Genomic DNA, 15,504 nt, shown 5'->3' on the forward strand with positions numbered 1-15,504 from the left:
GCATGCAAGGTCAAAAAACACTTTCATTGTCTTATAATATGCATTTATTTTTACCTTACTTGCTCAACGACTCCCAAACGATTCGCTCAAGGATTCGTTTTTCCAAACCCCTGCTTTGCGTGACGCTAATCTGCGGTGATTGGTCTAATTTTAATGTCATCTCGCCTGTAACGCCTGATAAAGCGGTGTTTGTGAGCGCAGTGCTGCTTTGTGTACAGCTTTACCGGGGAAACCGCTATTTTACCGCTCCAGAAGCGGCACCTAGTGGCAAAGAATGCATTTGCATTTTCATTCAGACCAACGTGAAAAGACCAAGAAGTGGGCGGGGAATATGCTAATGTTTCATGTTGACGTCAACATGAAACGGCTTGGGATTCGTTTTAAAAAACGACTCGTTTCAATGATTCAGAGTCGACTCTTTAAAGTCAATAACTTTATACACGGCGCTCTTTCAGATTTAAAACTTTGCAGGATGTTTTCATTCACTTAGAGCTGTGTTACACACTGCATGAAAGGCAATTTTCAAAAATCCATAAAAGGGGCACTTTAAAATATGAAACACGTATATTGTGAATGATTGTTAATCATAAGAAATAGATATGTCCATGTGTGTATATATTGCATATTCAATATATTTATACACATGCCATACCATATCTCATCACATCTACATCTATATATTATAAAGTGTATTACTGAATATAAAATTACATACATTGTGATAAGTAAATATATTGTCACATATTTTTCAATATATGAAAGTGGCAAGTTCTTATGTATTGTTCAATATATTGTAATATTTATGCAATATATTATTCTGTATATTTTCTAAAATTGATCATTCATATATTAGGAACTACATTTTCTTTGTGTAAGTGTACTGTATTATGGGCACAGACACTGAGTTTCTAGTCGGAGGATATCAAACATGTTTAACATTTTGAGCTGATTTTGATGCACATATTTTGTTTCCTTTGCCATGCATCTCCTAGTAATGAGGCGCATGTTTCCGTGTGAGTTTTCTGTGTTCAGAACGACATGAAAGTCGTGTGTGATCTTTACTCATATAGTGTATGATGCCCAGTTTTTCTCTGTAATCATTTACAAAGTCAACAAGTGTATGCTGTCTAGTGATTTTGTGTAGTGTATTCCAGCTTTTAGAAAGCAACTGAGACTAATTCTTACTTTGATGCCCACATGCTATGATTCAGCACTATAAAGACTTCCTGAGTCACTGAGTGGTGTATGCTCAATGGAAAGATGATGGTTTACACAGCGGGTCTGTTCAACAATTAGTCATCTAACTTTTAAAATCCAGTCCAGAATGCATAACTCCCACTTTTGTTTTGCATTGTGTCTTAAAGTCTATTTTATGCATGCCAGTAAGCGTTTTATATAGATGAGGTCAACGAGGTGAAACTTCTTCCATTGGCCTCCTCAGCTATGCTTTTCCCAGGATGATGTCAGAGTGTCATATTCATAAGTTGTTGTCGCTGAAGGTTGATGACCTTTGGTCTTCTACAATGAGTGTGAGCTCAGCCGTGGTGTGTTCGAGCTAGAGGAGAGGTGGCTGATTCTTGGCATTGATCCGAGGTGGACTCTTTGCCAAGTCTGGGAGGCATTTCAAGAATGGATTGTTCCTCCTCCAGGAGAAGAAAACTGGAATGTGGGAATAAAACTTTGAATAGGGCTGGTGTCATTGGATCAATGTGTATTCGGGATTCCACACCATCCAGGTCCAGCTGGGTCTACTTCAGAAGAACTCTCAGTATCTCCGTCAGTTTTTATAGTCCCTCACAGGGTTTCAGTGCATCAGTCTGACTGACATCCAGACTGTTTAGATGCGTGTCCCTGAGTAAAATGCAGCATTGTGAGATGGATAATTGAATTTCTCTCATGTTTTTGTGGCAGTGTTCCCAACAGTATATATATATATATATATATATAATGTTTAATACAGTTTATAATATATACTACAAATATGCATAATAAAGTTTATTGTTGTATTCAATTTTTTTCATTTAATTTTCTGGTAAATCTCAATATGCTTGCTATTGGCAACTTTGTATATGTATATATACTACAGGTTTGTATAGTTAGGTTTATTTTTATTTTATTTTATTTTGCTGGTAAATCTTCTCATTATGCTTTCTGCTGGCAGCTATGTATATGTATATATATATATATACTATGGGAATGTATACGAAGTTTATTATTTTAATTTAATATAATTTTATTTGATTTTATTTTATTTTCCTGGTAAATCTTCGCAATATGCTTGCTCAATATGCTCTATACTAAAGGTATGTATAAAAAGTATTTTATTTTATTTATTTTTTTATTTTATTTTATTGTATTTTTTTCTGGTCAATTTTCTCAAAATGCTTGCCATTGGCAGGTCTGGGAAAAAATGTTTTGGACCCTGGTGACAGTGACAAATCAGACAGGAAGGAGCAGGTACAGTGTACACGAAAAACCACAAATCGCTTACATCTATAAAGCGTCCGCAAGATCGCATTACATTCCAGTCAGAATCTGGCCGCTCATTTCCAGTTGTCTCACAAGAACAAAGAATGAAAGAAAGAAAGGAAGGAATGGAAGAGGTTCATAACTGGCATGATCTCAAGGGCTCCGCTTTCATTTTGGACTGACAAATGTCTCTTTGAGCTGGTATTTATTTGTCTCTCTGTAAACGATGATCTCAACTTGAGTTTCAGCCTGAGGCAGATGAATTCTTTACATTATTGATAACTGCAGTGGCTGACCTTTTACATGCACACAGACACCATGCGCAGAGCTTTATTTATTTAGAACCAGCCAGTTGGTTGAAATGGAAAAAAAAAAATAATAATCTATTCAACTGTGATGAAAATGTGGTTGTATCATTGACCATATGGTTTAAACCTAAGGGTCCTCATGAATTTCCATGCAAATAGTACTTTAAATAACATATAAATAACACAGTCACCATACCATCAGTGGTGGCCTTGACTTCCGAACACATGCATACACTGAACGTGCAGCAATGAAGAGCATTTCTCACCTCTAGAGCTAGTGTGACTCGTGCCGTGCCAATCTAACATCACTTCATCCAAGCATCCATCAACTAAGATGAGTCCAGCTTTCATCCACCATACATCTTCCCTGAACTCGTCACAATAATGGAGCATTGAAAAAGGATGCCCTCGATGAGACGCCATATCGAACATATGACAGCACTCTCATTTGATCAGTCACCTGTCATTTATTACATATGTTGCAATGCATATATAATGCATTATTAAAAATAAATAAATAATACAATAAAATGATCATTTAATGATTAAATCATTACATGCTCTCCTCAAGGTCCTGTACAGGTCAGACACTTTTTTCTTTGTGTCTTGAGTTGTTAAACTAAAAGAGCTTAAAGAACAAGTAATTACTGGTTGGTACTGGTGTTAATCAAATTGATTGGATCATGAGAGCATTGAATTATTATAGAGATGTCAGCAATAGAAGTGTAGTGACACAACAATATAGTCCATGATCAAGACAATAGATGGATACAATCATATATGGAAGTAATATATGACAATGCCAATTTTTAAAACAAATTAATACTTTTATTAAACAAGGGCACATTAAATTGATCAAAAGTGACAGTAAACATTTATAATTATCATTGACCATATGGTTTAAACCTAAGGGTCCTCATGAATTTCCATGCAAATAGTACTTTAAATAACATATAAATAACACAGTCACCATACCATCAGTGGTGGCCTTGACTTCCGAACACATGCATACATTGAACGTGCAGCAATGAAGAGCATTTCTCACCTCTAGAGCTAGTGTGACTCGTGTCGTGCCAATCTAACATCACTTCATCCAAGCATCCATCAACTAAGATGAGTCCAGCTTTCATCCACCATACATCTTCCCTGAACTCGTCACAATAATGGAGCATTGAAAAAGGATGCCCTCGATGAGACGCCATATCGAACATATGACAGCACTCTCATTTGATCAGTCACCTGTCATTTATTACATATGTTGCAATGCATATATAATGCATTATTAAAAATAAATAAATAATACAATAAAATGATCATTTAATGATTAAATCATTACATGCTCTCCTCAAGGTCCTGTATAGGTCAGACACTTTTTTCGTTAAACTAAAAGAGCTTAAAGAACAAGTAATTACTGGTTGGTACTGGTGTTAATCAAATTGATTGGATCATGAGAGCAGTGAATTATTATAGAGATGTCAGCAATAGAAGTGTAGTGACACAACAATATAGTCCATGATCAAGACAATAGATGGATACAATCATATATGGAAATAATATATGACAATGACAATTTTTAAAACAAATTAATACTTTTTATTAAACAAGGGCACATTAAATTGATCAAAAGTGACAGTAAACATTTATAATTATTATTCTATTTCAAATAAAAGCTATTTTGGACTTTTTATTCATTAAAAAATGATGTGTTCTGGCCCACGCACACAGTTTTCCATTTGCTGAATGCATGTGGATGAGAAGATCTGGATAGTGAAGAACCTTTTGAATTGAGAATGACATACTACAGAATAAAAAAACAACAAAAAAAACTGATTTTGACTTTGATCACTCCACATCAAACAAATGGCACAGTGACATGTCATTGCACTGTGTACAAGTGCATGGTGTTCAAGAAATAAATATATGCAGGAGTGTTTTCTATTAGCTCCATAACTAAATAAAAAGAAAATCTCCAATGCAATGTAACGCTGCTCAGAAGAACAGAGCTGCTCAAGGTCATATTACTGCTGTCTGTCCGGTCTTAAAGGGATAGTTCACCCAAAAATGAAAATGTGATGTTTATCTGCTTACCCCCAGAGCATCCAAAAATGTAGGTGACTGTTTCTTCAGTAGAACACAAACGAAGATGTTTAACTCAAACCGTTGCAGTCTGTCAGTCTTATAATGGCAGTCAATGGGCTCCACGGCTTTGAGAGTAAAAAAAACATACTCAAACAAAACCAAATGAAACCCTGCGGCTCGTGACGATACACTGAGGTCTTAAGACACGAAACGATCGGTCTGTGCAAGAAACTGAACAGTATTTATATCATTTTTTACCTCTGATCCACCGCGATGTCCAACTGTCCTGAGCGCGCTCACAGCATCCGGCGCGTGTACGTGCTCTGGCACATAGATATATATAAGTAGACGCCTCATTAGTGACTGTTTCTATGGGCTGCGATACGTTCCAAAATGGCGGACGCGTCATGTATCTGGAGCGGTCGAATAGGGCATCTATACATATCTATGATAGTAGACGCATGTGCGGAAGCGATCTGTCGCGCGTATACGTCACTCGTTATTTACACAGTGCAGAGAGATTGCGGACGTGTTCACTGGCACTGCGAAGATTTACAGAGATTTAGAAGTACAGGTCATCACAATGGAAGATATTTTGATATATCATCAGACAACGTGGCATTTTTTGCCCGACCGTTTTTATTTGATGTCACGCGCCGGATGTTGTGAGCGCGCTCAGGACAGTTGAACATCACGGTGGATCAGAGGTAAAAAATTATATAAATACTGTTCAGTTTCTTGCACAGACCGATCGTTTCGTGTCTTAAGACCTCAATGTATCGTCACGAGCCGCAGGGTTTAATTTGGTTTTGTCTGTGTATGGTTTTTTTACTCTCGAAGCCGTGGAGCCCATTCACTTCCATTATAAGACTGACAGACTGCAACGGTTTGAGTTAAAAATCTCCGTTTGTGTTCTACTGAAGAAACAAAGTCACCTACATCTCGGATGCCCTGGGGGTAAGCAGATAAACATCACATTTTCATTTTTGGGTGAACTATCCCTTTAAACTGGCAGTCTAGTTCAAGTGTCGTGAAATGAGGCAATGTGTCCTCCCAGTGTACTTTAGCTAAAGCCTGGGATAAAGAAAAGCGTAGAAATCCCCCGGTTGAGGTTAAATCCTGTCATTTGAACCTTTCTCAGATTTCCAGCAGAACATCTGCGGTGCAAAGGGGAAAGCAAAATACTTTTCTCTACCAAAGGATTACATTATATTGAGCAGGCAGGTGGCTGTATAGAGAATGTAATACTGCCCAGTGTTCATGCAAAAAAAAAATATATATATATTTTTTTGCATTTTCACATTACATGTGATGCTTAGATATACAAATAATCGCCACCATGAGGATGCTATATGGTCATTGCTAATAGGGAGGCTGCTGTTTAGGATATTAACACTGTAAAGCCAGACATATGAAATAATAGTCAGAGAATAAATTAATAAGTAAATAATAATAATAATAATAGCAAAATCGCATACATACAGTATATATGTGTTGAGTATCATTTTTCATACATCAGGCTTTTATGACTCATATAGTATGATAAAGGAGAATATGAAGCCCAATTTTGTGGACCCAAACTGAACAAAAATATGCAATTTGGTGCAGATGCTGATATTTATATGGTCAAATATCTTCCAATGATATCAGTAATATGATATTTAAAGGCTTAGGTTTATATTCAAATCTCTGTAGGTTTAATTGTGGAGGGCAAAAACATATAACGCAATGACTGAGAGATGATCAAATAAACATTCTGTGGATCATGTTTAATACTCACATTTTTCTACATGCTTTTTCTAAACAAATATGTATGGATAATCAAGTAAACCTAAGGTGCTTCAGTCAGTTTTCATATTGAAGTATTACGAACAATATAAAAATTATTCTTACGTTTACTTACAAACAATAAAAATAAAAAGCAAAAGTGTAAAATGACCTTAAGGTAGACAGTTTTACAGTTATACCAAAGGGCCTTTTACTTGCTAAAAAGTATAAACTCAATCAGACAACAGAAGGCAGGTAGTAGATTGTCTAAAACAGCCCATCCAATCCATGACCTTCCCTTTATGACCTCCTCATAGTTCAGACAGATCGTACAGTACATTTTCTAATCTTTTAAGCTCATACCACTCACTGCATAGTAACGGATGGACTAACAAGAGGCATGAACTGACCTGTTTGATTGAAGGACAGGTTGACCCTAACCGTCTCAGCTTGACCTTCAGTCAGTCAACATTTGCTCTGATTAAAAGTATCATGATAATGCAGAAAGGGATCCAGGCAGTGAGGACCATTTAATGTGGCAATGTGGGCAGATATTACACAACCATTTAGCACCAACTTCCTATCAGAAGTGACCGTCGTGAAACTGGCCCGGCTCAGCCACAGCTGTCGTGGGCTGCTTCCTGACTTTCTTTCTTCTTGTGTTTATATATGGGACGGTCTCACCTCCAGACGTTCAACATCATTGCTCAGACTGGAGCGGAAGGGAAGGAGCGATGGTCTGCTGACCTCTATGTCTCGTGTCTTGCCAGTCACTGGCATGTTGTGCTTGGCTAGGGTTCTCCCTCCTGCCCCATAATTAGACAAGAGCGGATACTCTCTCAGTAGGAAGCGGTTAAGATGGTGTTTGCTTTATGGTTTGTGTGGAATTAGAGGGCTGAGCGCTGAGTGACAATACCCATATTAGCTAAAGGAAAGGGAAGTCACAGCAAACTAGTCAAAAGTTTGGAATTATGATTTTTTTTTATTTTGTTTATATTTTGGTAAGAAGTCTCTTATGCTCACCAAGGCTGCATTATTTGATCAAAAATACAGTGAAAACAGTAATATTGCGAAATAGTATTACAATTTAAAACAAATGTTTTCTAGTGTAAAAATATTTTTAAATACATTTTTATTCCTGTGATGCGCAGCTGTATTTTCAGCATCGTTCCTCCAGTCATCAGCGTCACACGATCCTTCAGAAATCAGTCTAATATGCTGATTTATTATCAGTTATTATTGGTGTTTTATTGTTAATAATGAGTCTTATTATTGTCAGTGTTGCAAACGGTCTTTGCTGCTCAATATTTTTGTTCCAAATGAAACAATGTTTTTTTTTTTTTAAATAAGAATCTTTTATAAGATTATAAATGTATTTACTGCTGAATAAAAGTTTTTTTTTCTTCCATTTTTAAAAACAAATATAAATCTCACTAACCCCAACATTTTGAATGGTAGAGTAGTCCTAGTTTTCACTGAAATATGAAGCAGCACATCTGTTTCCAACACTGATGATAATAAGAATTTTTAACGGTCTTTGCTGCTCAATATTTTTGTGGAAACTGTACAAAATGTTCTCAAGATTTAAATGAAAAAATGTTTGTTTGTTTTTTTTAAATAAGAATCTTTTATAAGATTATAAATGTATTTACTGCTGAATAAAAGTTTTTTTTTCTTCCATTTTTAAAAACAAATATAAATCTCACTAACCCCAACATTTTGAATGGTAGAGTAGTCCTAGTTTTCACTGAAATATGAAGCAGCACATCTGTTTCCAACACTGATGATAATAAGAATTTTTTTTGAGCATGTTTTTTAATCAGCATATTAAAATGATTTCTGAAGGATCGTGTGACACTGAAGACTTAAAAATGCGGCTTTACCATCACAGGAATAAATTGCATTTTAAAATATATTCAAATTGAAAATTGTTGTTTTAAATAGCAATGATATTTCACAAAATTACTGTTTTTACAGTATTTTTGATCAAATAAATGCCATTTTGGTAAGCATAAAGAGAAAAAAGAAAAATTCTAAGCTTTTGACCTGCAGTGTAAATTATGTTGTGAAATTATGACAAATAAGTTCAGAGCAGATAAGCGCAACATTGTGTCCTAATCAGGTGTGACAGGATGAAGAGACAAGCAATAAACTCCATCTCTTCCATTTAAGTTTTTGTCCTAACCAGCTGTGACGAGCGACGTGAGAGGCCCGTTCACAATGACAGTGATTTAATCAATGCAGGTCACTAAGTCTCTGTACTGTTTCCGGTAAGTGCTCATACTCTGTGACGTTTCAGGTGGTGGATCTTGTGAAGTTCACTGTTGTCATTCTCCATCGTGTCGCTGCACAGTTTTATTAAAACTCTGCTCAACTTTTCCGATTGGCAAAGGTCACTGTCACTCATGTCGCCTCAAATGACCAACTGTCATGGAAAATAAATGACTTCCAGCCCTTTTGTTTCTGCATTTCGCTGTCATTGTGGACACCCCTGAAGACGATCACTGGCTATCTATTCCTGTCATGGTGTGTCAAAGTGAAACCTTATTGGTCCAAAGACTCTTCCTCATAGCTGTAATATGCACTATGTTGTTATGGTTGTGGTGTGTGGTGAGTCATTAGCAATCCCCAGACTGGGTTATTTTAAGCATACAGTTAACCTTGTGAAAGAGAAGTGCATTTAAATGTGCTGGATGTGCGCATGTCCAAATCGGACATTTATATTTACTTATATTAACTGTACTTGCAAATAATATAAAAAATGCACTTTATAAAATAACAAATTTAGTTTTTAATAACATCAAGTCAAAGAAAGAATGAATTACAATATTTAATTTAATAGTGGATATTATTCTAAAGATTCTGATAGGAGCACAAGTAGCACACATGCAAATCCATGCATAAAATATTTAAAACAACCAACATTTTCTATTGATCACAGTGCCAACATGATCATAAAATACCATAAACATAACAAAAACACCATAAAAATGGTCCATACAACTTTTTGGAATATATAATAGACCACTTAATATTTCTTTTAGAATGTTTTTATTTTATTTGATTCTAATTACATTTTTGGTCATGGTCACTATAATGGTTGTCGTATGGAAAGAGCTGTGTGGAGATTCTTCAGAAATTCTCCATCTGTGCTCTGCTGGAAAAACAAAACAAGAGAGAACATGAGTTTGGGACAATATTAGGGGGAGTATAAACGATGGGAGATTTTTCATCAAATAAAGAATTTTCTTTAATGAGGACTGTGATGGGGACAGCTAGACACGATCAAAATCAAAGTGCTGTGACGTTCAGTGCTGCTTTAAACATTAAATAAAGAAAGAAATCTAATTTGGACTTTTAAAAATTGATCGGTCACAGCCATCAGCATGTGGGTTAAAACATATGCTCAACAAATGTGTAATCAAAGACAGGCTGTAGACACCTGAGATTCTGCCTTTTTCATGTTTATTACAAATCAGTGTATTTTAATAAACCCATTTAGTTTTGAGGCCTGCGCATACATTTTTTTTGTGTATCTCCTTTTTGGATTATGTAAATATGCAGGTCATTATTGTTTAATGTTTAAGAATGGGCTGAAACCAAACCATTTAAAATGAACTTTATCACATATTGATTTATCTTTTGCTGACATTGAGGTCATCTCTTACTCTACCTATAAATCAATAAGTCTTTCAGTCTTTGCTGTTTGTATGTGAGCCTGATATTCCTGGGTGCGAGCGAACCAACCTAGACAACAGTTTTGATTAATCCGATCTCTGCAGTCATCTGGATTTACTATTTACTTTCCTTATGGAAAATTACTATCATACTGTCATAATACAGTGTTGTGATGCTGCACTAGACGTAATTAAAATGAAGATATTTGTCTACAGTTGTTGTGTGCTGAAGTACTTTTATAAAGTCTAAATGAACTGTTTTTATTCAAATACGAAAAAAAAATGATTCGGCATTACTCAGTCAACCTAAATATATTAATTTAGGTCATGCTTTATGTTGATAGTCCACTTTACATATTCTACTAACTATAAGTAACTTTGCAACTGCATGTCTAGCTCTTATTAGAGTATTGTTAGGTTAGGGTTAGGGTTAATAGAATAAGTTGACATGTACTTGCAAAGTCATTTATAGTCAGTGAAATGTCTATTGGAGGACCATCAAAATAAAGTGTTGGCAGATATTAATCTGATAGTCTAATAATACTCTATTTGGCATATGGTTGCAAAGTTATTGTCAGCAGAATGTCTAAAGTGGACAAAACTATTTTTATGGGTTAAATCAAGTAAAAATTACTATTCAAGGTAACAATTGTAGGTTACCCCTTTTTACTAGGAGTGTGCAATATTTATCGTTTAGTCTACGATAATATTGTAATTGTTGTTTTAACGATATGCGAGCTGATATTTTCGAGTGTCACTCACTTTGAAAAAAAAAGGAAAACACGTCTTGAGAGTCCAAAAGCATTCACAGCGTGATAATTCAAGTTACGAACGAAAAATGTCCCTGTGTTTTTTTATATTTATAAGATATGATATAATTAAGTAATCACACAAGCAAGAGTGTTTTCCTGAATGTTAGCACGAGAGCATGAAGGCGAATGTAATATTAACTTTATACAACAATTCAGAAAACAAGAATTTAATATTAAATTAGTTTTTTTTCCCTATTTTGTCAATGAAAATAGTTTCAAACAAAGCCAGAGCTCAACATTTGTGCGTCTCAGAGCAACACTGCAGTGTTTCGCTCCTGAATGACTCATTTAAGTCAATGATTCAATAATCCATTCATAAAGACAGCCACTTGCTTCGTTTCCATTTTGAACGAATCGTTTGAATGAATGATTCAAGGAATCACTCATTAATCACTCATTAAAGGGATAGTTCACCCAAAATTGAAAATTACCCCATGATTTACTCACCCTCAAGCCAACCTAGCTGTATATGACATTCCTCTTTCAGACAAATACAGTCGGAGTTATATTACATAATGTACAGGCTAATCCATGCTTTATAATGGGAGTGGATGGTAGCCCAAAATTTGAAGTCCAAAACATTGCACACATCCATTATAAAAGAAGTCCACACGGCTCCGGGGGGGGTTAATAAAGGCCTTCTGAAGCGAAGCGATGCGCTTGTTTAAGAAGAATATCCATATTTACAACTTTATAAACCTTAATCTCTAGCTTCCACTAACTGTCGTACGCGCGTTCACGAGAGAGTGGCTTCCAGCGGATGACGTAGGCGTAGCATAAGCTCCGGTGAGAATATGCTAGTCTCGCGAGAAACAAGTTTTAGTTTACAGCAAAGGAAAACCAGTGTCCTCTTGGCTTATATCGAAATCCTCCGACATTTTTCTTTACAAATCCTCGTTTTGTACTACTAATTCGCGACTGGTGTTTTGTTTTGCTCTCTCTTCTGCGCTTCCGCGTTCGTCACTTCCGCGTTCGTCACCGCGTTCACCTACGTGCTAAGTCATCCGCTGGACGCCACTCTCTCGTGAACGCGCGTACGACAGTTAGTGGAAGCTAGAGATTAAGGTTTATAAAGTTGTAAATATGGATAGTTTTCGTACACAAACGCATCGCTTCGCTTCAGAAGGCCTTTATTAACCCTCCGGAGCCGTGTGGACTTCTTTTATAATGGATGGGTGCAATGTTTTGGACTTCAAATTTTGGGCTACCATCCACTCCCATTATAAAGCATGGATTAGCCTGTACATTATTTAATATAACTCCGACTGTATTTGTCTGAAATAAGAATGTCATATACATTTAGGATGGCTTGAGGGTGAGTAAATCACTAACTAACCCTTTAATGACTTGCCGCCACCTACTGGCAGTTTTAGTGTCATATTTAGTAATCTACGACTGGCCTAAACCAGCCAAGGTGCCAGCATAAAAGCACGCTAAGCAACATTTTGTTAAATTATCGTCATCGAAAAAAAAATTTTTTTTGTTAATATAACACACCCCTACTTTTAGTGTATAAGCTTTTCACAGCATTCATAGCTTTTCATAACATTTATCGAATAAAAGTGTTGCCACATATATCATGTTGTTCGGTGAATTTCTCAAGTGAAATTCAGTCGTTTTAATATGAATCCCCACAATTGGGAATTTTGCATGAGGGCGAAGGATTTCCTCATGCAGATTTCACAATGTGAAATCGGTTGCGTTGAACTGAAAACTGCTTGGTTTGAATACGTCAATGGACCTTTGTTGGCCGCAAAACTTGGCTAATGAGAATGCATCTAAACTCTTTCAAATATCAAGAGCTATGGTCTCACACATGGTCTGAGACATATCCATGGTGAGTCCGACTTGTGCCACTTCTTGTCTTATTAAAACTGGCAAAATTTTTAAAAATAATCTCATTTCAAGGTATTTCATTTTTATTCATACCAACAGAATGACTGTGCAGCCGAGAGTCTAATTGGAGCCTTCGAGTCAGAAAGGACAATGAGACTCTTTTAGTGCTGGATTCTGCCCAATATGGCGCCCTGTGGGTGAACGTACGCTGACAGTCAAGTGTAACTCATTAACCACAAGATCAAACTGGTTCAGAGGATCCTGATACAAGCAAGGTCTGTATACATTACCCCTTTACAATGCCACATTTGAGCTGTTGGGGATAGCCTTCACTACAATTTATCACACGTGGACAACAGAAACAGCCTTGATATAGTTAAAATGGATTGTGAATGTTTCTTACCAGGAGATAATATTTTGATATTTAGAAGATAGACTTGTAAGAATAGTTGAAATATATTGTCATATGAAGTAAAAACATATGAAACCTATTATAAAATCTCATATCTTAGCATATATATCTAGTCCATGCAAATATGTATGTTTATGGATGTGTAATACATTTTTGGACATATACGTCATATATATAATTATATATATATACTTTTACTATGGGGATTTTATATATGTTTTAAACTTATATCTTTATCTAGCCATAGAATGTACATATGTGAAAATTATATATCACTCTATAGATAACATATATGTCAATATCTCTGACTGATACATGTCCTATATTACATTTCCATAAGGGATCTCAAATTATGTACAGTATTGTATTAAATAACATTGTGTGATGGAAATGTACATTTCAGACATTTCTGGAATAAAATGTCCAGACGTCTGGGTATGAAAAAGTAGCAAATGTAAACGATGAAGGCATTGTAAAAGGTTGTAAAAGACCATTTTAATGTGACCTTCATAAAAAAAACAAAAAACAGACCTACTCCTGAGAAGTAAAACAAAAAATAAATTAAATAATTATATAAAACATAACAAACAGAAAAAAAAAACATAGAGGCACTCTACTATTATTGAAATTATTGCTTAACAAACGTTTAATCACATGAGTTGTCTACATGCTCTTCTTGATTTGGAAAAAAAAAAGGTGGTGACGAATAAGGTCCAGAATGGGGAGGTGGCATGAAACTGTCCCAAAGAGGTGTTTGTTTTGCACTTAAAAAACAGGGAGATATTTAGAATGAGTCACAGTGAGAGGTGCATGCTGGGATTCAGTGAAGTGAGAGTTCATGGTGGTGAAGAATGTGAGAATCATGCAGGAACTGCTGCTGTTTATGAGTCCTAGTGGAGGCAGAAGAATCAATGTATTCACTGCATGACTCGCTTTTCAAGAGAGAGAGAGAGAGAGTAAGAGAGAGAGAGAGAGAGAGAGAGAGAGAGAGAAAACAAGATTAGTGAAGTGGAGATATTTCCCACCACTCTTCTCTTTGCTGTGGCCCAGAGACTTCAGGTGCAGCACCATCAACTGCATTTCTGTTCACAACTGCCTGAACCTCTCAACAATGTGCATTAATTTTGCTGAATGTGCGTTAGTTTGCTAAGCAACATAGTCATGAAAGTGTACTCTCTGTAAGTTGCCCTTTTCATTAATATAATATTGTCATTATTATCATTAATATTTATGTAGTCTGCATGTACATTATCTGTACATATTTTTACATCTATAGCCTACTTTTAAGATTTGCAGTACACTACAAGTGCACATTCAATACAGTTAGGCTTATTTATTTTTCACAAGGGTTATCATACTGATTAAGCTGTATTGTCTGTTTTATTATTTTTATTAAATCTCATTGCTCAAGCTGTGGTTAGATTTGGTAAAAATGTGGTCATGCTACTATTGTTGTTAAGTCCATAAGGGATAGTTCACCCAAAAATTAAAATTCCTTCATGCTTTATTCTTTCCTAGTATGGAAAAAATATTATGGAAGTCAATGGCTAGCGTTAACTATTTGGTTATCATCATTCTTCAAAATACCAACTTGATGGTGAATAAATGATGACAGAATTTTCAATTTTGGGTGAACTATCCCTTTAAGGCTGTTGCCAAGCACGATGTGGCACAAGTAGCTAATGCAATACAGAATTATGTGACCTAATGTTTGATTAGATTATCTTTATTTTAGCAACGAGCGAACATCAAACTGTAAGTGTTAGACTAGTGTATCATGACGAGATTCAGTGATCGTTAAAGGGGTCATATGATTCACTTTCTCATTTGGAGTGTTACAAGCTGTTCGTGAATAGATACGATCCCTAAAGTTGCAAAGACTAAAGTCTCAAACCCAAAGAGATATTCTTTATAACGCCCCCATATGTTCACTCAAAGAAAGAAGGCGTAACTTTATTGTTGCTGCCACCCGCCACCATATTGTGAAGATCCTGTGTGTTTTGTTGCGAAAGTGAAAATACTTTGTTTGGCCTTCCAAAAGAGGACACAACTAGAAATCAGTGGTTAAGTTGTATTTACAACACTGTTCCAGAACACTTCAACCCAAATATTCAGATGTGTGCAGCACATTTTATGGAGGACCG

The sequence above is a fragment of the Sinocyclocheilus grahami genome, unplaced genomic scaffold (assembly GCF_001515645.1).
Source record: "Sinocyclocheilus grahami isolate Dianchi unplaced genomic scaffold, SAMN03320097.WGS_v1.1 scaffold689.1, whole genome shotgun sequence".
Classification (NCBI taxonomy): Eukaryota; Metazoa; Chordata; class Actinopteri; order Cypriniformes; family Cyprinidae; genus Sinocyclocheilus; species Sinocyclocheilus grahami.